The 25,400-nt window shown below is 37.3% G+C and overlaps 1 protein-coding gene across 1 annotated transcript in view; it reads left to right on the forward strand.

Annotated features, from left to right (window-relative positions):
* Window positions 1-25,400, forward strand: part of VTI1A (vesicle transport through interaction with t-SNAREs 1A) — a gene marked incomplete at its 3' end in the record, with an annotated part of 57,295 nt that overhangs the window by 6,065 nt on the left and 25,830 nt on the right. The gene's annotated exons all lie outside the window — the stretch shown is intronic.

The following is a 25,400-nucleotide window of genomic DNA, read 5'->3' on the forward strand; positions in this document are numbered from 1 at the left end:
AATGCTCTGTTAATTGGCAGCAGCTTGGTTTCTCCAGGGTAGGTAGAAAAAGTAACTGGTGGCAATATTCACTGGAGAGCTGTGAATTTCCTCGGGTTGCTGGCAGCGGTTTATTCCTTCAGGAGAGAGGAGTCAATGTTGATACCTCCAGCCAGGAAATCCAGCTGACTGTCACTCCTTTGTGCTTCTGCCAAGTTGAGGAGTTGCACAAAAATGTATTAGTTAGAAGACGGTTGCAATTTTGTAAAGTTTGAGGAATGTTAGGATAAAAAGACTAGCATCAAAATCTTGAGACAATTTCACGCCGTTCCCCTGTAGGAAGTGCACGTGGCCCTGCTGGATAAACAGCAGCTTCTGAGAGAGCAGGTTTTGGACCAGTAGTGAATGCTGTGTAACTACTCAGATGTGAGAGAATTTGCTGTCAGCATATACTTGTTGCTGGCCTGTTTCTCTGTGTATGCAGCTGGAGGAATTGGTACTCTGTATTCCTAGGCGATAGGCAATGGGAGAGTTCAGAACTGGACAGGCTGTGGAGGAGGAGAAATAAGCATGTGGAAGAAACACACCAGAGCACTAGAAGCTGTGTGATCAAAAGAACATAAATTTGTTCTCAGAGCGAAGGAGCTAAAACAGCATGAGAAAGAGGAAGGAGCAGATTGTAGTAATGGAGAGGAAAAACAAAAACCCAACAGCCTAAAACCCAAGAACGGCATTCAGCAGAAGATCAAGGAAAGGAAGTGAAGGACTGGAGCAAAGTACTGAAAGAAAACAGCAGCTATACTTGGAAAAACTTCAGCTGTGTAGAAAATTGTGTTGTAATTACTAAATTCCCAACATAATTCCAGTTTCTAAGTGTTAACATTTTTCTAAGTTTGTGTGAGGATTTGAGAATCTTTTTGGGTTCTTCTCCAGTCAAATAGGAATTTGATAGAAACTATATAATGAAATTATTCAGATATGAGTTCAAAGAGGGAAGAGGAAGAAGGCAGTGTTAGTTTGACTGTAAGCTGCAGGGCTGCTGAAGGTAGGAAGCTGAAATATTTTGAGTGGTTTCAGCTCTTCTAGAAGCCGATCAGATGTGAGTCTGCAAAGTTAAATGTTGTTCTTTATAAATGGGTATTGGACTTTCAGCTGTGTTTGGCTTGGCCTTTCTTCCTGTGTGAGGTAGTGTGTGCACTGAAGAGAAGACATTTCTCAGTCATCTCTGAGTGTTTAATTTTAAAGAAATCATGTCTATGACATGAATTGCAAAAATTATATAACTCAGTATATAGTCTTTTTTCATTAAATTTTGTATTTCAAACATGAAGTGAATACAGAACTAGCATTGCTAGTTTTCTTTACTCATAACAAACACATTTTCATCTTGTAGTTATTTGTACACCTTACAGCATCCTGAAAATTTGCCCTCATCAGGCAGTTATGGAAAACAGCAGCAAAGCAACATATTTAAAAGTTAGAAGGAGAGATAAGGTATGTGTACTGTCCACTCCTTACTTGCAGGATGGACATTAAGGTTTATTTGTGACATGTAATATCTAATTGGTGACTTTATTTGGTCTTGGACAGTATGTATAATAGTGACAAAGCATAAGAAGAAGCGTAAAGAAAAACATAAGAGAGAATAGCTTGGTTTTGTCATTAAAAGCATTCAGATAGCACAGCACTGTGAGTACAGATTGGAAACTGAACAAATCAAGCCTTGCACCTCAACTTAAGGCAGCTGCAGTTTCTAATGTTTGCCTCAGTGCTGTGCAGGGAGCAGGTGCCTGAGGAGAAATAGAAGGGTAGGGCAAGCATGAAGAGATACTTCTTTGTGAAAAAGCTGTATAGACCTCAAAAGACTAAGTTTCAGGCTTGCTTACTGCGTGGTAAACACATGAAGACAGAATAAAACTGTTAAATCTCATACTGTCTTTTTTAACTTGCAGATTTAAATCTTGGGTTTATTATTTTATTTTCAAGGATATATACCAGTACTGGATTTTTATAGCAGGGGTTTCATTCCTCTTAGGTGACGAAAGCTGGAGTCCCATTCTTGCTTTGGGGCTCCTGCACAGACCAGGCTTGCTGGGTTGCAGAGATTGTGGTAATGGCTCTATCTTGTGGCCCGAAGTGGAGTTGCAGATCACATACTTGTGCTTACCGGGTGGTTTAAGGTCTTGGGACCACCTACCAAAGAGTTCTTGAGATTTTAAAACAATCTTCCTATGAGCAGGTCTTTTTCCTGCACTTACCAATGCACTGTTATGTGATTTACAGTTTTAAATATTTTTTATTATTTTAGGTATAGAATGTCCATGGTGGCTGCCTGCATGAAGTAACTTCTGAATGCAAAAAAGGCTTAAATTTTATTTTAGTCTTTTAATTACATGACCTGTGGATATTATTTTTTTCAAGTAAAACTTTTTTTGTTAATTGTTACCTGAAATAATAAACAGTGGGGATATGCAGGGGTAAAAGGCTTTCTGGTTTTTATAAACATATTTTGACCTGTATCTTATCTCAGTTCATGTGAAACTGTAACTATATAAACTTACCAACAGTGTGTTTACCTGCTAGCATTTGTATTCAGCCTAAGGCTTCCATGTACTGGCTCAATGTCAGAGCACCATAAAAATGAAAAAAAACAAGGCAGGTGTTTTCATGAGAAGCTTACAGCTGAAGTGTGAGTCATCCAAATAGATGGGGAAATACAGGAATCCAGTAAGACCATACTACAGTTATATTTCTGTTACAAAAATGAGTGCTATAGAATCAGTACTGAAAGTGGGATGGGAACTGTGTAGGAACTGTTCCTATTCTGTTGTGGCAGCACAGAGGCAAATCTTGCAGGTAGCATTTGTTATCAGTCCAAGAGTTAGTACTTATTCCTTTTAGGGACGCAGATTTTGGGTACTGATTTTGGTTATTCTGACTTTCAGCTTAAGCGCCAAAAAAAAAACAGATGGGGAGAAGTCATAGGCAGATAGACAGATACATTGTACAAAACTTGACTAAACATTTAAACTTTGTTGGCATTTGATGATAGCTTCAGTTCAGTCAATACTGAACCTATACATTCACATTTCATACATCCTACAGGTTTCGTTTAAGATCATTGTTAAAATGGCAACTGCTGTTAAGCTTTAAAAACTTTTATGGAGATAAGCAATGGAATTTCATTTGTTAAAATTAGCTCTTTTGTGTGACTCTGAAGTACCACTTAAGTCCAGAAGCTCACCAGAAAAACTTCTACAGCTGTGTTAGTTAAATTCTTGCTGCTTTTTGCATTTATTGCTACTCTCATTTCAAGTTCAGTTGTCTACCCAGACAACTGTTCATATAGCTATAAAAGTATAATGAATGACATTTGTCAAATGATAAGTTAGTGGCCTATATCCTTATGTCCAGAGTCTTCCCTAGCTTTCCAGTTTGAGCTAAAAGTTTAGTGACTCAGCTGCTGCTGGATTATTTTGATTTATAAAGCAAAGCGTTATTCTTTATAGTTACAAAATCTTAAACTGTGTGTATCTTCACAGTTATATACCAACCCATCACACATACACATCACGCATACATGTGTCCCCTGCACAGGCAGGCACAGACATGTGTAGTGAAAACCTGATCTTGTTGACAAGTCTAAAGCTTTCACCATCAGGTAAGTTTTTGTGATGAGATTAGTACAGCTCTTTTGAAAAACTGTGTGGAGGGTTTGTTTTAATGCATGTGAGATTGAACTGATTAAGTTTCATGGGAAAGAATTTGAAATACCTGACCGTGTACTTTGAGAACATAATTTTGAGAAAGCATGTTTTATGAACAGAAGTTCCTTCCCTGTGCTATTTTTATAGATACTCTCACCTTCTTGAGATAATAATCAGTCCTCTACACTGTACTCAAACTGCTGTGTACAGAGGTACTGTTTTTATTCCTTTGTTGCTTTTCTAAGAATTCCTGATAAGATATTTGTCTGTTTGGCTGCTGCTGAACTTTAGGCCAAATTCTTTTCCATAGAGACAAATTCCACATTGTCTTCAGTTTGTTTTTAGTTGTGTCCCCCCACCTTGGTGGGTTTGTGGTGGAAGAAGGTGGAGGCATTTGACATTTTGCAGTGACTTCATTTAAAATATTGCTATTTTAGATGTGGGAAAAAAATTATACAGGGAAGAATGTTAGTGTTTGGTTTTGTTGTTTGGGTTTGTTGGTGGTTTGGGTTTTTTTTTTTTTTTTGTAATGTTCAAGGCCTAAGCTGAGTGTTTGGTGAAAGATTAAGAGGTGGAATAATTTAGATCCTCTTTAGGAAACTTGCCCTAATTTATTTACTTCTTCAGAATTTTATTATAGTTTTGTGTGGCAGAGGAAGGAAGGAAATTTATTTCATGATGGTATTTACTGATGATGACATGCTTTTCCTTAGAGGAAAGTGAGAAAGATGGGAGTTAATGTGCTTAATTTGTAATTAACCCTAGGGGATTGTGATCATTTTAACTGAGATTCCTGAGAGACCAGACCTCTGAAGCACACCTTACTTCCTGGGCTTTATAATTCTGTAGGTATTGCTTAGAAAGAATTGTCATGTTTGACCAATAAGATGCATCTTGCAACACAATGTGTGAAGAGATAACATGCTGGATAAGGGCAACCAAGCAGCAAATTTTTAGGGTCAATAAAATTAATTCCTTAACTAGATTCTTCCCTCAACCAACTTCACCTTGATACTCGTAGGAAATTGTGTCTCTCTCTCCAGAGATGTTGCTCATTTACTAACACATAGGGATCAGACTGGTGAGTTTTGTGGCATGCTGTTTGTTGGTCCTTCAGCAACTCAGTGACTGCTATGCTGGAGATGATGCACGTGATTTTAAGAAAAAACAGTTTGTGGAGCACTAGACTTGGCAGACTGAGTACAAATTAAGGTGCTTTCAGGAAGTGATTTGGTGAGTCTGGTAATTCTTGTCTGGCTGGGGGCTATGTGTGAAAGACTCATTGACTTGTACAGTGTGCTGTAAGCTTTCTCCCCTCTTCCCTTTCTCCCTTCACACAAAATGCTTCTGCATTAAATTAAGCTGAAAAGTGGTCTACAGCAGAATGGAATCCTTCTGTAAAATGTTTTAAGGAATGTAATAGAAATTTGGCATGACGTCAGCTCTGCCTTTTTCACTAAACATGGTTTCTCACCTGGCAGTCCTTAGACATGTCTGGATGGCAGTCTTGATCAGGGTTTCCCAGGTAGAGAGAGATCATTTCTCTGTTTACTGTGTCATATGTTCTTATATTAAAACTTCTGGAATTTAGTAGAATTAAAATTGCTGTTCTTCTGAGCAGGTAGCAGGGGAAGCAATGTGCACTCAAAATATAAGTGAGCTGTTGAGCAAAATGTCTTTGTATACAGGGGGTCTGCGTTGTTGTGTAATGCTGTTTCAGGGTGGGCAGAAGCAGGAAGACTTTAATGTTTCCCACTTCCTCAGCGATTTCTTATTTTAGTCAAGTGGTACTCTTCTACCTGTCGTGCAAAAAGAAACGAGCTGTCATTTTCCTTCTGATAGCAGCAGTAATAAAGATTCTGCAGTTGGAACATAGATGTGGGATGTGATGAGTAATGAAGCAGAGCGTATCTCAATCTCCCTTCATCGTATTGCTCACCCGCACTCAGAAGCAGAAGTTTGATTTGGTTTCTATCACAAGTTAGGAACAAAGATTTCAAGAAAATACAACAGACAAGCTAAGCAAAAAAGCCCCATAATTTTAGCATGCTTGAACTGTGCTCTGAAATTCCTTTAACGTGTTATTACTATCTTTTTTTCCCAACTAGAACAAGGCTAATTTGTTTGACTGCAGAATAGGGAGAGAGATGTGCTACTGGTAAAGCAAAAAAAAAAAAAAAAAAAAATAAGCAGCAGGTCCCTGACACTTGAAGGATTAATTGCAGCCCTTTTTTTGGGTTGTTTGCTTCGGGCGGTGGCACTAGATGGCACTGTTTGTTTGCAAAGCGAATCCTTCCCCCCTCCCTTTTTTTTCCCCTGTTTCTTTTTTTTTTTTTTTTTTTTTGCTTTTTTTGCTTTGGTAGTAACTGAAATTACTGTTTCATGAATAAAATATTTCTGGTGGGATTTGCATTTCTATATTGGCTGAAGATACTGTGTTGAATGTTTTATTAACCAGCCCAGTGCAACTGTCAGCCTATTAAAGAGATCCAATGGACCCTGTTTAGCTAAATAAACTAAATAAATCCAATTCGTCAAATTGTGTTCCTGGCTGTTTATTTTCCATTCTTTTGATGTACAGTTTATTTTACGTTAAAGCCACATAGTTTTAAAAATTTATGTGAAAACAGAATTTAGTGTTTGAAACATGAGGAGACTAATTGCCATGGTCAAAAATAGCTTCCCTTTATGGTGAAACTGCCGTCTGGTGTATGGTGAACTTTTCTTGGCGACAGTTTAACTGTCCCACGTCAAAAATTAGTTTGGCAAATGAGTGGTTAATGGCTTTTTTTGCCTGCTTGCTGGGTTCTGCCGCTTTCATGAAATGAAACTTGAAACATAAGCATGGCTGTTAAAAGTAGGTATTTCTACCCAAGAACTTCAAGCGTTTTGTGCTTCATCTTGATATTTTCTCAATCAGAATTCAAGGGGAAATTTTTATATGGTCATTACATATTAAATGCTTGTTGAAATTCTGATTGCACTATAGACAAATATTAGACCATTAAAAAAACCTCTTTGCATAACTGAATAGATGTGTCTGGTTGTCAAACAGCTGTCAAACATTACAAATAATAGCATTCATTATATTCTGCTAGTACAAATAATATTTTAGTTACCTTGTTTTTTGCTGAAAACCTTTGCCATAGAATAGCAGGAGACAGGCTATAAATTTATGGTAATGTTATTGACATAGTAAAAATTCCTTTGTGCCAGTTAAAAATTCTTGTAAATGCAGACATGTTCTAGGTTTGGTAATAAGCAAAATGAAGTAAGTGATGTATGTATTCTCTCTCTTTCTGATGCTTTCCATAGTGCTGCTTTAGTGACATTATTTGTTGACTTTTGTGTGTTTTACAAGAAATTGAAGTTGCTGAGTGTCATGTTTTGCATATTTTTATTTTTATGATCTCAGGTTTCCAAAAGTGGAATACTGAGATGTAGCATAATAGAAACATAATTTGGATAAATTCTGTTTCTGGCTTTTCTCTCAAGAAGTCTACTATAATGGATTAAAAGTCTTTGTGAAGAGCTAACGTGTTTGAATTATTTTTGTTAAGAATCTCTGACACTGTCAAATTCATACTCTCACTTAATTCTATCTTTTTTCCTTACTAATTATGGCTGAATTTAACAGAAATCAATTTTTGTTGCCTCTCCTCCCCCAGACTCTAACCCAAGAACAAAGTAGATGTTTATGCAGATGTCTTCAGTGTTACTTAGAGTGCTATTTTCATGTGTAGGCAGGCTGTAATTTGTCCTGAAAAATATTACATTTCTTTAACACTTACAAGTTGCAAGTACTTAAAAATCCTATTTAACTAAACTGCACAATGTTAGCGTGTTTTCTTTCTGATAAAACCTTCTGATTTTGTGGTCTAAGATGGTTCTTTTTAACATACACGTAGTAAGCACAGAGGAAAATTTATGGTTCATTAAAACTGGCTAGTGGAGGTAAAAGGAGATGGACTTTTGCAGAGGTGGAGATTTCTTGTTTTCTGGCTCAAGACTTAGTGAGGAAGGAGTATAAAGGAAAAAAAAAAATTAGCTGGAAGTGTATTAGTATGATTCCCTCCCTCCTTGTAATGTTCTTTACTAAGTGAAGCGTATGGAAAAAAGTGTGAATATCTTTTGTTTGGTAACTTTTTATTTGTGTTCTGCAACCACTTAGTAATCAGTCCTAAGTAGAGTCAGCTTCCCCCTTAATGCTGCTGAACAGACCACAACAAAAAGTGGTTCTTGGCCACAAAATCTGTTTAAACTTCTCTTTACCTTTGGTTGAGGAGGAAATACCTGCAAATGGTGGAGGATCAGTAAGTTGTATGTTTGACAATGTAATGCTTGTATACGTTTATAAAAAGTGAATGAAAAGTAAGGAAGGTGCTGTATTTGATCCACTTATAAACCACCTCTAGGAAGACAGTGCTAGGAAAATAGCCTTTTCCAATATTTAATAAATATTCCAGAGGCTGCACTTCTAAAAGAGCTGATCAATGAAAATTAGAGTAGAAATATGAAGAACAGATATCAAAAAGAGATGTAGCAGGTAGCTTCTGGAATCAGCAGTAGAACAGAGTAATTTTTCCTGCTTTAGTAATATTTAACCATTTCTGATGGATTTAATGAAAAAAAAGATTTTTGCTAACTAAATAGTTGGTGCCTGCTGTATAAAAAGAGAAAAAAACAGAGTGGGTGTGTGGGCTCTGCAGGCTTCCCACTGAGTGGCATTTGTGCTTACTTTCTTAATCCCCACAACCTTCCAGTGTGTCTTTAGTTTGGTGGTGGTTTGTGTTTGGGGTTTATTTATTTATTTATTTTATTTTCAGTGATGTTGAGGTTAGAATGAATAGGGGTAGTGTTCTCCAACTTACCCTCCTGGTCAGCATGGAAACGTGATCGGTAGGCTTTTGGAAAACACTGAATTCCAATTGCAGACTTTGTACCTGTTCACTAAAGACTCAAAGGTGAACTCTGGCAAGTCAAGGAAAAGGCTCATACTGTGTTTGATGGGTCTTGACTTGCAAGAGCATTTTCTATCTAAGGTGCATTATGAAGCTAGCACCTTCCTTTCCACCGATTCATGAGTAGAAGACTTTGAGCCATCGTTAAATCAAACTGCTAACTTTGCTGGAGCACATCACCAACAAGAGAAAAGTAGTATTTATTGATTTGAGAGAACAACGGTATTAATATTAAAGTAAATTCTCATATTTAAAAATCTGAAAAGTAACATTCCATAATGATGGTTGGTAATTTGTGACTGTAACTGCAAATATTTTGACAAAGGGAACTGTTATTTGTAGAGTGTCTAGAACAAAACAATTTCTCACCCATGAGTACAACCCTTTGGCACTGTGATAGTGAATATTAACTAAGCAGAACTATGCAAAAAAATGAGTTATGTAGAAGTTTCTTGTTATTATTTTTGTTTTATTTGTTTAAGAAATAGAGATTGCTTTCAGTATTATGGATTGTGCTATTAGCAGCTGTCTTTGAAGCTACAGGTTTTCATCTGTTGCAATTTCGAGCATCCTTAAAAAAAGGCTGAGAAGTATTTTTCTAGGATTAGTATGATTTGGAGTAAAACTAATAGTGCTAAGGAAGTCTTAACTATAGTTCTGGGATTTTTTTTTTTTAAACTTAAAAAAAAGTTTGATTTGTAATGACTGTTTTTGCATTGTTTTGTAATTCAATGTTATTAATAACCCTAAGTGACCATGTGATTTCCTCTTCTTTCTGCGCAATCTTCAGAAGTCAGGCTCTGTGGTTCAGTTGTGTAAGCTTCCCACAAAGTTAGTTCAGCCAATTAAATCAAGGTAAAAAGTTAGAGAAAGGTCATGATTAAGTTAGGGGTTGCTAACCTGAATCACTTTCCCAGCCTTTTTAAGCCCTTAGTGCTCCTTTTGTCTTTCTCGCCTTCTGTCACATTGTCCTCCTGTCAGATCTTTATTTCAGTTGAAGGCACCTGGGCTGCATCTTTGTTCTGACCCATACTTGGAGACAGATTCAAACGTGTTATTAAGGTCCCCTTTGTCCATTCATGAGTTGCATGTCCCACATTGAGCAATGCAGATCAGTGATTCAGCACTTGAGCTCTGTGGAGATCTTGGTTTAGAATGCATGAGTTTTGGAAGGAGCGTAAGGAAAATTTGTTCCTCTGCCTCCCCCTTTTGACTTTTCTCCTTCTCTTTCTGGGACAAACTTTTAAAGATTTCACCTTTAATTTGTAACTAAAAAAATACTCTGTTGCTAAGGCCATTGGCTGAGTTCCCTTCTCATAATACAGGACTACATTGCAAGACATTTGTATGTTTTAAAAGATGTCTTTGCTGAGGACTTTTCTCCCACCTGGAGCTTCATGTACAGTGGTGGTGTTTATCTTGGCAGTATTGTGCAGTGAATTCTCCAGTTTTCCTCACTTACTGCTTGCCAGTCTGAATAGGATTGCTTTTGAGGAAAATGAACTGGAAACTCCATTGCAGGTGTGCACCAAGCATCCCTTTGGGTGTGAACCAAAGACTGGTTCCAGACAGCTTTGAACCATGTTGAACTGAGTATGTTAGGTCTAAGAACTGGACTAAAGTCTATTCTGTGATAAAACTTGAAATCATCTACACTGCAGAAACAACAGTGAAAAAACTCCAAGATTCCACTTGGTCTGATGTAGTTAAATGTATCTTTTTGGAGCAAGACTGTCTTTTGATGGTCCTTCCATCCTTTGTGGAAGCTTCCATTCCCATTCTCAGACCATATTTCAAACAAAGGAAAATAGGCTCTATGCTTCTGTAGCCTGAAATCTAGTTATTAGTAAATCTGGGCTACTTTTTTTGGAAATTGTCTTTGAAATGCATTGGACTAGTATATAAAGATCACTTATGGTGGATCATGTCAATTCCATCACCTGCTTGTCATTTGAACAGAAAGAGAAAGCCTCTGATTTTTCCATCAGATTCAGTGCACTTTCAAGGTCTTCAGTATTAAATTTCTGGTATAAACAAAGGTTTTGTGGCTAATAATTCTGATATTCCTTATCTTGGACCTCAGCTGTACTCACTGTATTTGTGATTTTGATGCTGAAGTGACATGAATTAAGTAAAATTCCTGTTATCTAAGCAACAGGAAACTGAGATCAGGTCTTTGAGGGCGTGTTTAGTATGTCTGGTGTATTCTGAGAAATCACTATCCTTATCCCGTCCAGGTAAATTTTACAGACTAGTTAAGAGGCTGTGGCATATCCATAGTATCAAATCCTAGTAATAGGTTCATTGTATAATAATGAAGCTTTTTTCCATGTACTATGCTGATGTGTAGAGTGGGACTTGCTGAAGAAATAAGATGGTTTTTCTTTTTCCTTTGTAGAGCAATCTGGCTGGGATGACTCACCGATGAGGTGTGTGGTTGTGTAATAGTGGGTGAAATTCTTGAAATGAGGCTGTGCTGCCCTCTGTTACTTTTTTTTTTTTTTTGCAAAGTATCTTAAATTAGAATAGTTTGTCCTCCTGACATTGTAAACAAAGAAGATGGACCTTTGATAGTAGCAGTTCTCTTGAGGAAATGAAATCAAGCACCATCTGTAGAAAGTAGAAACAAATGTATTGTTTTGCTCAACTTCGGTTACACTCAGAGTTTCTTGTGCCTTGTGTTTAAAGTTCTATGCAGGCTTTGTATATTTTAGAACAGAAGAAGTAATACTTGGTATGTGTTTAAATACAGGTGAATATATTTGTGTGTATGTGATTTTGGTTTTTTTTTTTTTACATAAACAACACCCTTTCCCTTGCCCAAAACAGCCACAAGGAAATTCACATTCTCCAAGAATTATATTCTGTATGTAAACTTCGCTGTTGGACACATTGCTTCAAAAATAGCCATATGAAGAAAAATGTGTGATGCAATTATTGATGGAGAAAAGCCAATAAATCCAATTTGAATCAAGAAGCTGAGAAATATTTTAATAACTTTTTGACGTTTTCCTGTAGTCCTTATTTACCTTATCAATAGTTATGGTGACATATGATTGTCAAGTTTTTATATTAAACCAAACTAATAAATTAAACATGTTGTGTTTATACCTGATGAAAGCTGACGTTTTGGAAAGGTGTTAAAATATACTGACAGGTCTTGTTCATAAACTCCTTTGGTATAAATATGTAGATGACATCTTTAGATATTGTTTGTACATAGGCTGATAGGCAGGAAACGTTGACAACGTAACAAATGCAAATGTCAACCCCACAATTTAACCTTTCTGTGTAGGAAAAGATGTTAGTTTTAAGTTACATGTATCTTTTAACTTTATTTTCAAAGTTTTTTTTGAGCCTGTTATCATTGCCGTTTCATGTGCCACTGAAAGCAACGCTGCAATAAGAAAGATTTGCACTTAAGAGCTTTTCTCTGTGGTGTTCCTACTTAAATGACTACAGCTGAGAGGATGTTTTTTTCTTCTAATTCTTTTTTGTTTTCATGTTTGCCTAGTACCTTCTGAATCTCTCTGCAATATCATCTATTCATTCCTGACTTGCCAATGATTCAGAGCTTGTAAGTGGAACTCAAGGGCAGTAAACCAGTAAACTGTTTTAACATGTTACAATAAACTGTTCTAACAGACGCGTGGCCTTGGCTTTCACTCAGATCAGGGTTTCTTCGTATGCAGGTTATTTCTGACTTGAGCCTGGTCTCCTCCATGATGATGTAAATGCACTCTCTGTTATCTGCTGGACTTATTTTCTGCGTCCTCTGCAGTTGGCGGTTAATATCAAATCTTGGAGAAGTTATGCCCCATTTCAGGTGGTTAGGATCCTGAGGGCACCAACAGCCCTTAATGGCTCTGAGCAGCCTCCCCAGCTTGCCCAGGGCCCCATTTCAGGACCATTGGTCCCTACACCATGGGATGCTGCACTCCAGCTCCCCATGGCTCTGCCTGGCCGTGGTCCTTACTGAGCTGGATGTGGATGAAATGCTGGCTTGAACTTGCCAGCGCTGGGGGCTGTGCAGCTCTGCCAGACGTCCCATGTGACCTGTAAGTTCCCTGTCCTCAGTCTTTCTGACTATTAAAACTGCTGGATTTAAACCACTCAAGTAACGCTTTTCTGTCATGCACCTGGGCACGTCTGCCTGCAGTCTAGCGCCTGGGTGAGTAATGCAGAGTCTTCTGTACCAGCGTGGAAGAATTCTGGTGGGATTTCATAGTGCTGACTTAGAGCCTGCATTGAAACATTGAGTATATTGCAGTACTTACAGAATGTGAACGCCCATTACGATCCTGATAGCTGCAATCACAGTTCCTACCCGAGTCTGTAGCCTGTCTGAATTATGTCTCTCCATTTTAGTCCCGGGAGGGGCTTTAAGAAGCAAAACTTTCTGCACTTTCACACTGTCCTCTTTCTGTCATGCAGGCTTTTCATTACATCTTTTGGTGATTGATTTCATAATCATAGTATGGAATTTTTCCATAATGTTCTCGCTGCTGCTTCGTGCAGGTCTTCCTCTTTTGTTGTAATCAAAAGTGCACTGCTAGATTGGAAATGTGTTGGTAGATATTTCATGTTGTTTCACACAACTCATGTTGGAATCTCCAAGAACAAGGGAGCGGTTTGAATATTGACTTTGTAATAGCTAAGGATGCATCTGTGAATCTCATCAAGCAGAAGCCACCTTTTCCTCACACCTCTTCTGATAGAGAGGTTTAGCAGAAGTTTAGGAAGTGGATGCTGGTGTTAAAGCTGTTCCTGTTGTGACAGGAATTTACAAATTGCTAAATTTTAGTAGTGGCAGTGGAAGTTACTACTAATTTTGTTGTTTTTTCACTTGTGATTGTGGACATCCTCTAACTCATTTACAACTGGACTTCTGTTATAAATAGAACCAAAAATGTACCGACGGTTTTGGTGTTCTCAAAGTGCCCGAGGTGGTTAATGAAAGTCAAAGTATTGGGAGGTTGGTGCAGGCATATAAAATTTAATAGTTTTGGAAGGCTTCAGGTGTATTAAAAATAACTCTTTTCCAGAATAATTAACTACTTTAACTTAGTATTGAATCAATTAGCACCATCCTGTTTTGTATTGTGGAAACTTTGGTAGCAAATTAACAAACAGAGATTCTGAGCAGAGATATTTTTTTCAGTTAGACTGACTTTAATATATTAGGTATTACTTAAAGGTAGCTCTGAAGAACATTTTTTCCAGCTGTATATTAGGTTTTTTTGTTAGTTAGGTGGACAGATTTGGGATGTACATCTGTGATACTTCATAATTGACAGAAAACCCTCTGGTATTTGACTGTCCAAAGAACATGAAAAGTATACTTTACTTTGCTACAATCATATTCTGTCAGATAGTTGCATTGACTTTCTGAAACAGTTGGAGAAAATTGATAAGACAATGTAAATGAAACTGTTACATTTGATACTTACCTCATGTTACCTCCCTGCGATAGCAAGCAGCTCCCAGTGGTGCAGTAAGTGTGTTTTGCATGGTTCTTATTCCAAATGTTTCCCTGGGGAAATCACTGGAAGTTGTGGGACAAAGCTCTTTCATGTGGTGTTTAACCACCATTGACTTAGTTTCCTGAGTTATCTAACTAGGTGGCTTTGTTTAATCCGATTCCTTTATCAGACTATAAATTGTTGCCTTGTGTCAGCAAAATTGACAATTTTTTTCTTCTGAAAAAATTCTAACTTCTAAACCATGATTTGGGAACATGGTTTTGAGATTCCAGATAACTCTGGCAGGGCCTGGACAGCATAGCTACAGTGTATTTTTGGAAGTTGTCATTAATTAGCATTCTGGTTCTTTAGCTATTTTTTTTAGCAGCTTTTCTGCTCAGTGTAATGCCAGCTCTCTTTTTCTTCCCCTAGGTTTTCTTCTTGTTGTGCATTTCCTGCTTAACAGATGTTTGTTTAAGTCGATGTAAATGCAGTGAATTTCCTGGAAGTTGCTCATTGGGGAAATTGAAATTTTAAAATATCATTAGGAATGCAAACAATAAATTCTTTCATTTGCTGTAGGCGTCTTTAGGTTGGAATGACTAGAAAAGGTTCTGGTTAATTAGAAGTAATTTGTTAGAAACCTGAATCCTCTTTTTTTTATTTCCTAGATTAAAACTCAGTTCCCAGCTGGATGCTTATAAGTGCAGGAAATGTAATTGTGAGATGATTAACTGCAAAAAGATGGATAATTGGAGTTCATATGATATGTCAAATATGGCTAAACCAAAAGGTTTTTTTGCATGTTGAAAGAGATTGGCTGAAGTCTAGATTGCAGAATATTGAGCAAGAAGTGTTTTTAGAGATTAATAGCCACACATCACTGCAAAAGGACTGGGCAGAGCTTGCCTATAAAGAGCTAACACCTCCCAGGCCTTTCCTATTACTTTGGGTTTTAATTAATGTAGGTTTGGTTTTGTCCTCTTCCCTTTGTTTCTGTTATGTGAATTGGAGATTAGGAAGCACAGTAAACATCATACATCTAACACCAATGCTTAGAGACAAAGATATCTCCTCCTCTCCATGAGGAAAGGCTCAGCCTACTGTAGGGTAACAGCTGAACAGTGCTAGTGCACTCGTATATTCGAGTCTCCTGTGTTATTCCCTCCCCTCACACTGTGTCTTGCCTCACAATCAGCATGGGGTTTTTTTTCTGTATTTTTTTTAGTGTGTAAAATTTGCTTTGGGTCCAAATTTGCAGGTTTTTTTTTTTACTGTAATAATAATTTAAAAGGTGATACATAGAGTATAAACTGCATCAGTGGCATTTTTGCATTCATTTTCCTTCATAGTTGTTGAACAAAACAGTGCCTAGTGTTTTAAATTACTTCTGCTTTACTTTAAAATGGGAACTTATGTTTGAATAGCCTATTGTTCTGTTAGCTACTACAATGCACTTCAAACTGCGCAGTGTTATTATATACACTGATTTGGGGATCGTATAAAATATTTGTTCCCAACCCCCTGCTCTCAACCTATAAACTTCATCTCTCGATAAGGAGTTTCTAACCCTTGGAAATACTGCTTTACAAATTCAGCTAATGACCCAAATACAGCTTGTTTGTTGTGTATGAGTTGTATTAAAATAACATACTGTATGTGCATTGTCATTAATGATATGCTCATTTTGATAATGGAGCTGCAGTCTCTTAGTATGTAGTCCTTGGGGAGATGCTGCATTTTTTTAACTAAGTATTGTTCTGGCTCCTTTCCTTGATTGGCCCAGAAATAGCAATCAGCTGGGGAGCAGGATGACATGCCTCTTAGCGATCCCTTTTATCTTTGAGATGAGTATCAACATTGTATGCTTCCTAATGGAAGTGTAATTTAATGAAATCTATTGGGTAAACATACTTCAGATGTTCAAAGGAGGTGACAAAATTTTTGCTGGCAGCCAGGACCTGGCTGGTTTCCAGCTTGCCTTTAGCTGCTATGCATATAGCATTGAGAGAGGCACTTAAAATAGGAACACAAAGTATTGTTTCTATTGTGTTTTGGGTTGTGGATTTTTTTTCCTCTTCTGTTTTATTTTCCTTAATTTTATTTTTGTGCTACTTGTACTGGTGCCCTCTGACTTCTAGGCTTTCCTGGTAAAATGTGGCATGAGGTCAGGTTTCCCCTCTGCCCCCAAAATGTAGATAACAGTGTTAAACTCGGGGGAGATTGTTGGCACAGAACGTGCTGCATATTGGGGAAAGGGTGTGTGGGGAGGTGAGTAATCAAGACTGCTGTTAGTCAGTAGCTCTGTGAAAGAGTAAGTTCCTGTGTAGACTGATAAAATTAAACAACCTGTTCTAAAGACTGTGGCAGAGCACTTTTGTTTTATCAATAATAATTGCTGATGCAGAACTGTCCTTTATGAGGTTTTCTAACAGATGGCTGGGAGTGGAAGGAAAGCTGCTCAGAATTCCACCTCCTCAGCTAGAAACAAGATTGCTAAAAGGAGACAGTTGTCCCTCTTACCATTGCTCCCTCCTCATTATGGAGCACAGCAATGCCCTCCCCCTCTTTGTGGTAGCAGACCTGGCAGAGAGACTGGAAGATTGTATCAGCAATGCTGTCCCTTTAAGTGGATGCTTAACTGGACAGCTGATGATGGATCTTACTGCTCAGATACTAATGGTTTGGTAAACTGTAGGAAAGTGTTTGAGAGGAAATACATTGGCGTTTAGACACATCTGAACGTAATCGATGTGTTTTTGAAAAATGGGGTTTTCCTTTTTATATTTGAAGTCTAGGGCAGGTAGGTGTTCTTTGAAGACTTCCACAGTGGGCAGCTAGGGGGACGACAAAGATGCCCAGAAGAAAAGTGTCATTTGCCTTTTGCTGTTCCTTCAGGTACTGGTGGCTAAATCGAGCAGTTTACTGAGGTCTGCACTATTTCCTGCTTGATCCCATAAAGAAGTTTCATTCCCAGGCTTACGTTGTCACTCTCCTATGAATGTGTGATTGATATATTTGATCATTATGCTGCATTGACAAGTGATTCTTAGGACTGGAGGAAGTCATGGTCTTCAAACAGAGAGCTTTTTCTGAATGTTCCAACCTTGGGTACAAAGGCAAGGGTTAAAGAACTGACTTTTTGCAGTGTTCTTAAGCTTGTGTTCCACATGGGAACAGTTACTAAGGATCAAAATGAAATATGATGTAAACTAAAAGTAAAACATTGTTCACAAATAATGGAAGAAAAAGTGAAGAACTGAGGAAGAAAATTCAAGATACATCAATGGACCTGCTATTTCTATAACTTTAGGGTATAAAGATGATAAAAAATAAACTGTAATTATGTTGAACTGCCTGCATTCAAACATTACATTAGTGCTTACTATATTTTACAAACTTTGTAATGATGTCCAAAGTTTGTGCAAGACTTTTCATGTGGGTGTGTATTCCTTTATCTGTGTGTGGGTGCAGGTACGATGACATGCTGTATGTGAAATACACCAATGCCAGCTTTGTGGCAGCTGTGGGATTGGTAAAACTGTATAAAATTCAAAATTATTTAATACAGAAACACATTTTATTTAATTTTATCCTTGCTTTGCTTCCAGAGATTGATGAGGAGAGGCAGAAAATGGGCAAAATTACAGGCAGCAGCAAAGGTTATGACTTCGTGTGTTGTGAACCAAAATAATTAAAATGTTCACTAGCTTTCAACTCAGCAAAATTAGTTCAGCAATGGCTCGGACAAAAATCTTTTCCAGAGTACAAAGTTTGGCAAAATTGTAAAATGTCCTGGGTTTAGATCTGCTTTGAAACTGTCCTTCATGTGAAGTCCTTTAAAGTGAAGGTTTCTCTATACCTTTTGTGGAACAGTTAGCACTATAAATTGGTATCTCAGTGACCGCTTCAATGAAAACACCTTGACATTCTATCTTAGTATCGTAATATATTTTTTGTTGTTCTGTGGTGCTTTTTTTTAGGTGCAAATACACACAGTGGTTCAGTATTTGGAGTGGCTGTTTTGTATAACCTTTGTGGATGTGCACACAGTCTTTAAAGTCAGGTTTCAGGAAAAGCATGCTACAGCTTGAGCATAGAAATGCCAAATCTGCAATGCTATGATTGTGTTTACTGTATCTGTTCCATGGTGAAATTAGGCTTGAAGGAAGCCAAGCACTGGATCTTTTTGTTTGGTTCCCTTCAGCTAATTATCAGTTGAGAGTCCAAGGGAAGAAAACAAACTGCTGTAGGTTGGTGAGATGGTATTTATTAGATTCCTGTCCCCTCTTTGCATTTAAGGGAAGGTGCTGACTTAAAGCTTTTTTTCATCTTGATATTTTTTTCTGAGTTTTTCTTCCACCAAGAACATAATTAGATGGTAGTCTGCTTTCTCTGTCTCTTTTCCTTCATTTTATTTCTCCTGATTTGTTTCTTCCCTTATGGCAGTCTATGCTGCAGCTGCTTCATGCTCCAGTGCAGAAGATTAAGCTGCTTCTGAGGCCACCATCAAAAGCTACTTTCTCACTAGGTCTATAGGAAGATGCAGAAGCATTACCTCTGACTACTGCCATTGCCATCTTTATCATCTTTTTTTCCACATTGTCAAGGCTGCGTTTGTAGCTGCTGTAAGCTTTTACCTGTGGCAGCTTAAAAGATAGAGGTTGAGATTTTTTTAGAAAGGACCCTGAAGAAGTCAGTGTTCAATCCTCAATGGCTTTCAGAGCTGAGCAGCTTAGACCTCTTAAAAATTCTAGTCTTATGTCTTTTCAGGTGGGATTTTCAGATTCTCATGTGTAACCTGTAAAAGGGTGATACATTGAAACCCGTACCTCATTTCATGGTTCAGGAGGGCTTTTTTTTTTTTTCAGATTATATAAGTGCTTTTGAAATTTCATCCTTTGACAAGATCTTGTCTCAAAAAACACGTTTCAGTCTTAGCAAGGTAGCATTTGAACAGCTGTGAATTCAGAAAGAATCACTTACCATTTGGAGAACTTCATTCACATGTTTTCTTTCAAGTATGGTTGAGCAAGGAATATATCCAGAGGCCTTTTGGATTGGTGGGTGTACCAACTGAAGTAATAAAACAAGAAACTTACAGCAGAGCTAATCCCTAAATTGTTAGAGAAAGGGGCAAGAAGTTACCTCAAAGATTTTGAGATTTTGGATGTTGCAAAGAATGAGAAATGCAAGGAGGTCTGTGGTGTTACTCTGAGCAAGTCTTTCTTTAGGGAATAATCATCTTTTTCTGGGGCATGATTCAAGATGACTCTGCAACCTGTGAAACTGCTTGCCCTTACTCATCTCTTACGGACACGCTCCACACCCCTCCCACCCCCCACAAAAACTCACCTCTTATTCTATCTTTACTGAAAGGAATGAGTTGTCATCTATAAAAATGATATAGGGTAGACAGGTGATGAGATTGAAGTGGAACTGAAATTTTAGCAAAGGAGCATAACAATGAGAATAGTATTGTAGGTACTGCAGGTGATTCACCCAGAGAAGTATATTTCCTATAACATTTTCCGATAGGAATGTATTGATAAAGTTGAGAGAGCTGTCAGTACAGTAGTACATCACATTTGAAACACTTCTATCAATAAACACTTGACCTAGTCATTAGAAGACAGTGATATGTCTCCAGCTCCCACAAAAAATGTCTGTATTAGGATGGGCCAAAAAAAGCCTTATGGCTTCATACTGTTTCTCTGTAAGTAAGAGGTCACAGGAGAAGAGTGCGAGGGTAAGGCAGATGTGTGCTGGTATTCTTACCCTCTTCTGGTCTTTCCAGAACAGAACTTCTGCAGAGTTTGAGTCAGCTTCCCTAGACTCAGAAGATAAGAACAATGAAGCAGGATGAAAATGTGTAAATGGTATTTTTTTTTTTTTTAGGAAATAAATTCTTCATTATGCTTGTAATTTGCACTTCATTCTGCACGCGTGTTGGCTTTTTTATGCATGAGTGCCACCTATTCTCTACCTTGGTTAACTTCATTTTGGACTCTAAAATATCAAATGTAGGGATTCCATAAGGATGGTAAAAGTGCAATTAATCATTTATCTGCTAGGTGTCAGCAAAGGTTCTCTTTAAGATAAATAAATTAAAAATGTTATGCATTCATACACTAGATCTTGAGGCTGTGTTGCTCAAGTCTGTTTGGAGACTGAAAAGGAATTTCTCAGGATGTATTCAGGGAAACAAATACTCGTAGTGTCTACAAGATACAGCTGCAATTCATACCCGTCATCTAATTAATTCATGTCATTGCATTTTTCTTGATACATGCAACTTTGACCCTCTCTTTAATTAAGCAAAATTAAGAAGTTTACTGTTTATGGAGAAGATTTCACAGATCTCCATTCGACAAAGGTGGTTTTTTTTTTTTTAAAAAAAAAAAAAGTTATGGTATCATAAGAGAGAAGCCACTTTCATAGATCAGGTCAAAAATAGGTAATAAAGTCTAAAAAGAAATTATCAATTTTCACAGCAGAGGAAACTCATCAGTGGTGTACACAGCTTATTTCTGTTGTTCAGTATACCTGTAGGTGGTCTTAATACAAAGAGTTTTGTTTGGTAAAAATATGATACAAAGTCCAAACTCAATAGTTGGAGGAGAAGAAGATCAGACTTGAGGAATTACTATGAAGGGAATAGAGATTGAGACAAATCATCTTTCTACCTGCATATGTTTATGACTCTTCAATTCTTACTGTGGTTGGGATTCCCCGTTCCCCAAAAGTGCAGTAGAACCAGAGCATAGTTCTATTATTGATAATGAAAGCTCTTGAGCAGCTCAGTGCAAGGAACTGGGTAATAGAAATTCTTGAGGTAGGAAAAGAGGGAATGAACGTAAATGATTATAGAGAAGGTCAGTGTCAAGCTGTTGTTTGCCATTGCTCATAATACACATCAGGTGGCATCAGATTAATTTACTAAATAAGAGATTAAAAAGCAAGAGAGAATATTTCCACACAAGGCCTTGTTATACCCTGAAAGTCATTGCTACAGAATATTCTAGAAGCCGGAAGATTGCTTGGTCTCGAGAAACATTTGCAAATTCAAGGAAGAAATACCATTTGGTGTTCTTAAAAGAGAAGAGAGAACATAAAGTTGGGAAGTGCCTGATTTGTAGTTCACTGCAAGGTGAGTGTATGAAGCGCTTATGCCAGCCAGGGGTCGTACACTTGTGCTCCTTCTCTGGGCATTGAATGTTGGTTCTTACTGCATGCTGCACATTCGAGTTCATAGACCTTTGATCTGAATTAGTATGGCCAGGCAGCTCTGTACATCGTACTGTTCCCTGACCACATGTACCCTAGAAGAAGATGCAGTCACTGTCTCAGGATTGTACCCCGGGTAAGTATAAATGCTGTGTCTGGACTTCCTGGAACAGGGTTTTTTTTGCTTGGATAAGTCACAGACATTATTCCAAACTAAAAACTTGGGATCTGTCAGTTTGTTTGGGTTGATAGGCTGAATTTAAATATATTTACCTATGCAGAAAATAAGTAAGACTTCCCTTGTTCTGGTGTGATTGCTAGTTCTGGAAGTAGTATAACTTAAATGAGGAAGAGACTGCAAATACTTATTTAGGAATGCAAACAAATTTAATCTGTTTCCATGTCTCTGCCTCATTCACTTTATAAGAACATTCCTTAGAAAAGCCCTGTAAATAGAAATAGTTTTTGTAAGTTTGTACACTTTGGATTTATATGCCAGCTTAAAAACAATGCAAATATTGGGCTGTACTTTTATGAGGTATTGGTTATATGTAACTCATCCAGCTGGGGATTAGACTGTTTTTAAAACATAGCACTTGAAAACATGTACCACAACCAACTAGTGAGCTATCTGGAAATGAAAAAGTTGTGTTGAAAGTGTTCCTTTAGAATTTTTTTTTAAACTGGTTTTGGGAGTTTTGAACAGATACCTCCAAATAAATATACTTTTCTTAGGCCTTGTATAAAGTCTCACATTTGTCTTTATATATTTTATATACAAATTCTGAATTCAGAGTACTCATTGTGATAGTAATCATTATTGTTCTTTACTTAGAAGTGAAACATTTTTTTTTGTCTGAAGTAGTATTTAGTAGACTATTGTGTAACAATTCAGTTCACTCAGACTGGTAATTTTTTTAATACAACTAAATAACTGCACAGTGAGCCTAGTATTTCCCCCTTAGCTCTTGTATTAATGAGAAACAGTGTTGTCTAATATTACTGTGTTAATTATAATTCAGTAGAGTTCAGATAACTCCCTCAGGCTTGGTGGCTATGCTGTGGCAGATGCTTTCAAGTCAGAAAGATGTCCTCTCTGCATAAAGAACTTCAGTATCTGACCTTTTGCTTTGGCTTTGCTAGGGAAGAATACATCCACTTTGGTACCAGGTTTATGCAATAACACAATTGTTTTACTTGTTTTAAAATACGCCATTATTCTATTTTCTGATGTAATATTCCTAATAATTAAATTAAAAAACTTTAAAACTGAAGTACTTGATCTTTTAGACTTTCCAGCCGTGTTCCTCTATTAATTGCTGTGTCAAAGAGCGTATTGATGCAGTCACATAGCTGATGTTCATATATTCCCTGCTCATTCAATAGGAAAACATGATAGGAATGCTGTCACTGTGCGGTGAGAAAAGTTTGATATTTTCCACAAATCAAGCCTCATTAGAAAGAACTTCAGCCATTGAGATTCAAATGGGTTTATTTTTTTAACTTCACTAGCCTGGCAAACCTTGCTTTCTTACTTTTTCTGTTTAAAATAAATCAATCAATTTCTCCTCTCTCTCAAAATGATATATTTGTTCACCAAAGGATTTCCTCCCATGCCAACTTTCAAAAATTCAAGTTGAGAGACGCAGGTAGATCTTGTTTACCTGTACTTCAGCTTCTGAAATCCGCAAGAAGGAGTGATATAAAGAAGGTGTTAAAACTACAGATCTTGGCAGATTGTGTTTTTTTTTTTTTTTTTTCCCCCCAGTGTTTGAGGAAAAGACAGTGACCATGGGAAGCAGGTAACTGTGTGACTCTGTACATTGAATAACACATCAATATAGTTTACATATTCTTCTCCAACTTTTAAACTAAAGACATACTAGGTTTGTTTGGAATTCATGTCTTGATTGCAGATCAGGCAGGTATTAATTGAATAGCAAATAATCACCATCATCAGAACAGTTGTAAATGAATTTTGTAACAGTGTGAAAAAATTTTGCACTGACAAATGTCTTATTTAATAACATAAGTAATAAAGAAATTGTTCTTTGAAATTATGTTAGTTTTGCTTTTTTTTCATCTTCAATTTACTAAGCAAGATTAAAATAACATAAGCATATATTTGTGCAGGTATACAGCCTGTATTATGTTATCTTTCATTTTGCTCTTGAAATACATAATTCCCTTCCTAGACTTTTCTCTGATGTGATTGTACAGGATTGACTCTAATAAAAGCAAGGATAAGGGTTGGCATCACATCTGTCTGCTGGCCATCATGCTAATTTCTCAAAATGTGTGTAGGATTTGGAGAGCAAAGGGAAAAGGAGACCATCTTACATTCACGATTGCTCGTGTAAGAAATGGAATATGGTTATCAGGATTTTAGATGAATCACTGTAGCATTCAACAAAAACCTTCTTGAGTGTGCGGTACTAGGGCAGAGGCTAAGATTCTGAGTGTCTGTAGCTGCTGAAGGCTTAAGGAAATCTGTTTGTCATCTCCACATTTTTTAAGAAGTAAATCTGAAAGTGAAATAGGTGCTCTATTTTCTACAAAGCTAGGTTGTCACCATTTTTGTTACTATTAATTGACTATTGCCTTACATTTATACCATTTATATACCAATTATTTATGTAAGATAGAGGTTGAGCTATGAGCCCTTAGTGTTCTACTGCTTTTTCTTCATTTCTGGCTCCTCAAACTGAAAGGATTCCAAGCAGTGAGCACATGGTCAAGGTGGTCTTTCATGCCCTATGCCAGCAGAGTGACACATTATGCACTGTTAGCATTTACAAGCCTGGAAGTACGAGTTGGAGTGCCAGTGACCTTGCAGCACAACTTCTCATTCTGTGTAACCTGAAAGGGAAAAAGGAGAATCTTGGGTTATGTTGTAAGGTTTGAATACGCTGACCTGGGGTTGAATGGCTCACAGAAAGAACTAATGGCATTACTTTAGACAAGATTCCCTTTTCATGCTCCTGTGGGATCATCTGTATCTTAATGTGCTCTAAGAAATCAGTATTTGTGATATATTGTGGTGAAAATCAGTTTTCTTTTGTGAGAAGTTCCTAGACATAGAAATGTTTTGAATAAAATGGTAATGGGACAAGTGAAATTTATTTGAAGGTTTTGATAAGTTTGGAAGCTTTCATTAAAAGATGCTTCAGATGAATGAAAAGAAAAACGTGGCAAAGAGGCATAGAAAGAGGGTAGATGCTGGTCTCCAGTCCAATATAGTGGAAGTGGGGGGTAAAAAAAAAACTCTTGGGATCTTAGACAATAACCAAGGTACATTGTGAGAAGAGAACCCTTTTATCTTTGAAAAGGGCACATTGTATTGATCAGGATTTCTGTTTTCTGAGCTGATGGAAGACAATACCATATAATTCTGCAGAAGAACCAGCCTTACCAGAGAACCTTTTGAGAGTCAAACAGTTGATGTGACGTATCATTCTTTTTACAGGCTGAGGGATAACCATTGGATGGTGCTGGGTGGAGATGAGTGCATTGCAAACATTGTCCGAGAAGTGCTTAGGGGAAGAGGCAGTAAATAACTTTTTGAAGAAGTTCTCAAATGCATTGAGCAAACTGAATCAAACTGATGCAGATTTGCAGTTCTTCACCTTGATTTTTCTGATTATTTGGATTAAATATGGTATAGGAAGTGCATGCAGCCAGTATACAAAGGGAACTTGTATGTTAACATCAAATAATTTGGAAAAATTCTTCCTGTTGGCAAACATGCAGAAGTCAGATTACCTCTTCCAAACTTGAGGATTTTAACTCCTTGACCATGGGGACATAGCTTAGGGGCCCTGTGGTTACTTTTTTCTTATCATAAAACATATCATAAAATGAGGGGAGGACCCTATAGCTTTGAAATCACTATGTACATAACAGATAACAGAATGGCCCGATACATATTAACTTAAAAATGTGTCCACTTGCAACTTCCCTGGTATTACTTGGTTACTAAGAGTATTAGTTTTTTTTCTGTACGTTTTGCTAGGAGATGACTTTTGGGTAGATAAGTATTTCTTTCCTTGATTTTATACACTCTT

Source organism: Merops nubicus, unplaced genomic scaffold (genome assembly GCF_000691845.1).
Source record: "Merops nubicus isolate BGI_N331 unplaced genomic scaffold, ASM69184v1 scaffold25960, whole genome shotgun sequence".
Lineage (NCBI taxonomy): Eukaryota > Metazoa > Chordata > Aves > Coraciiformes > Meropidae > Merops > Merops nubicus.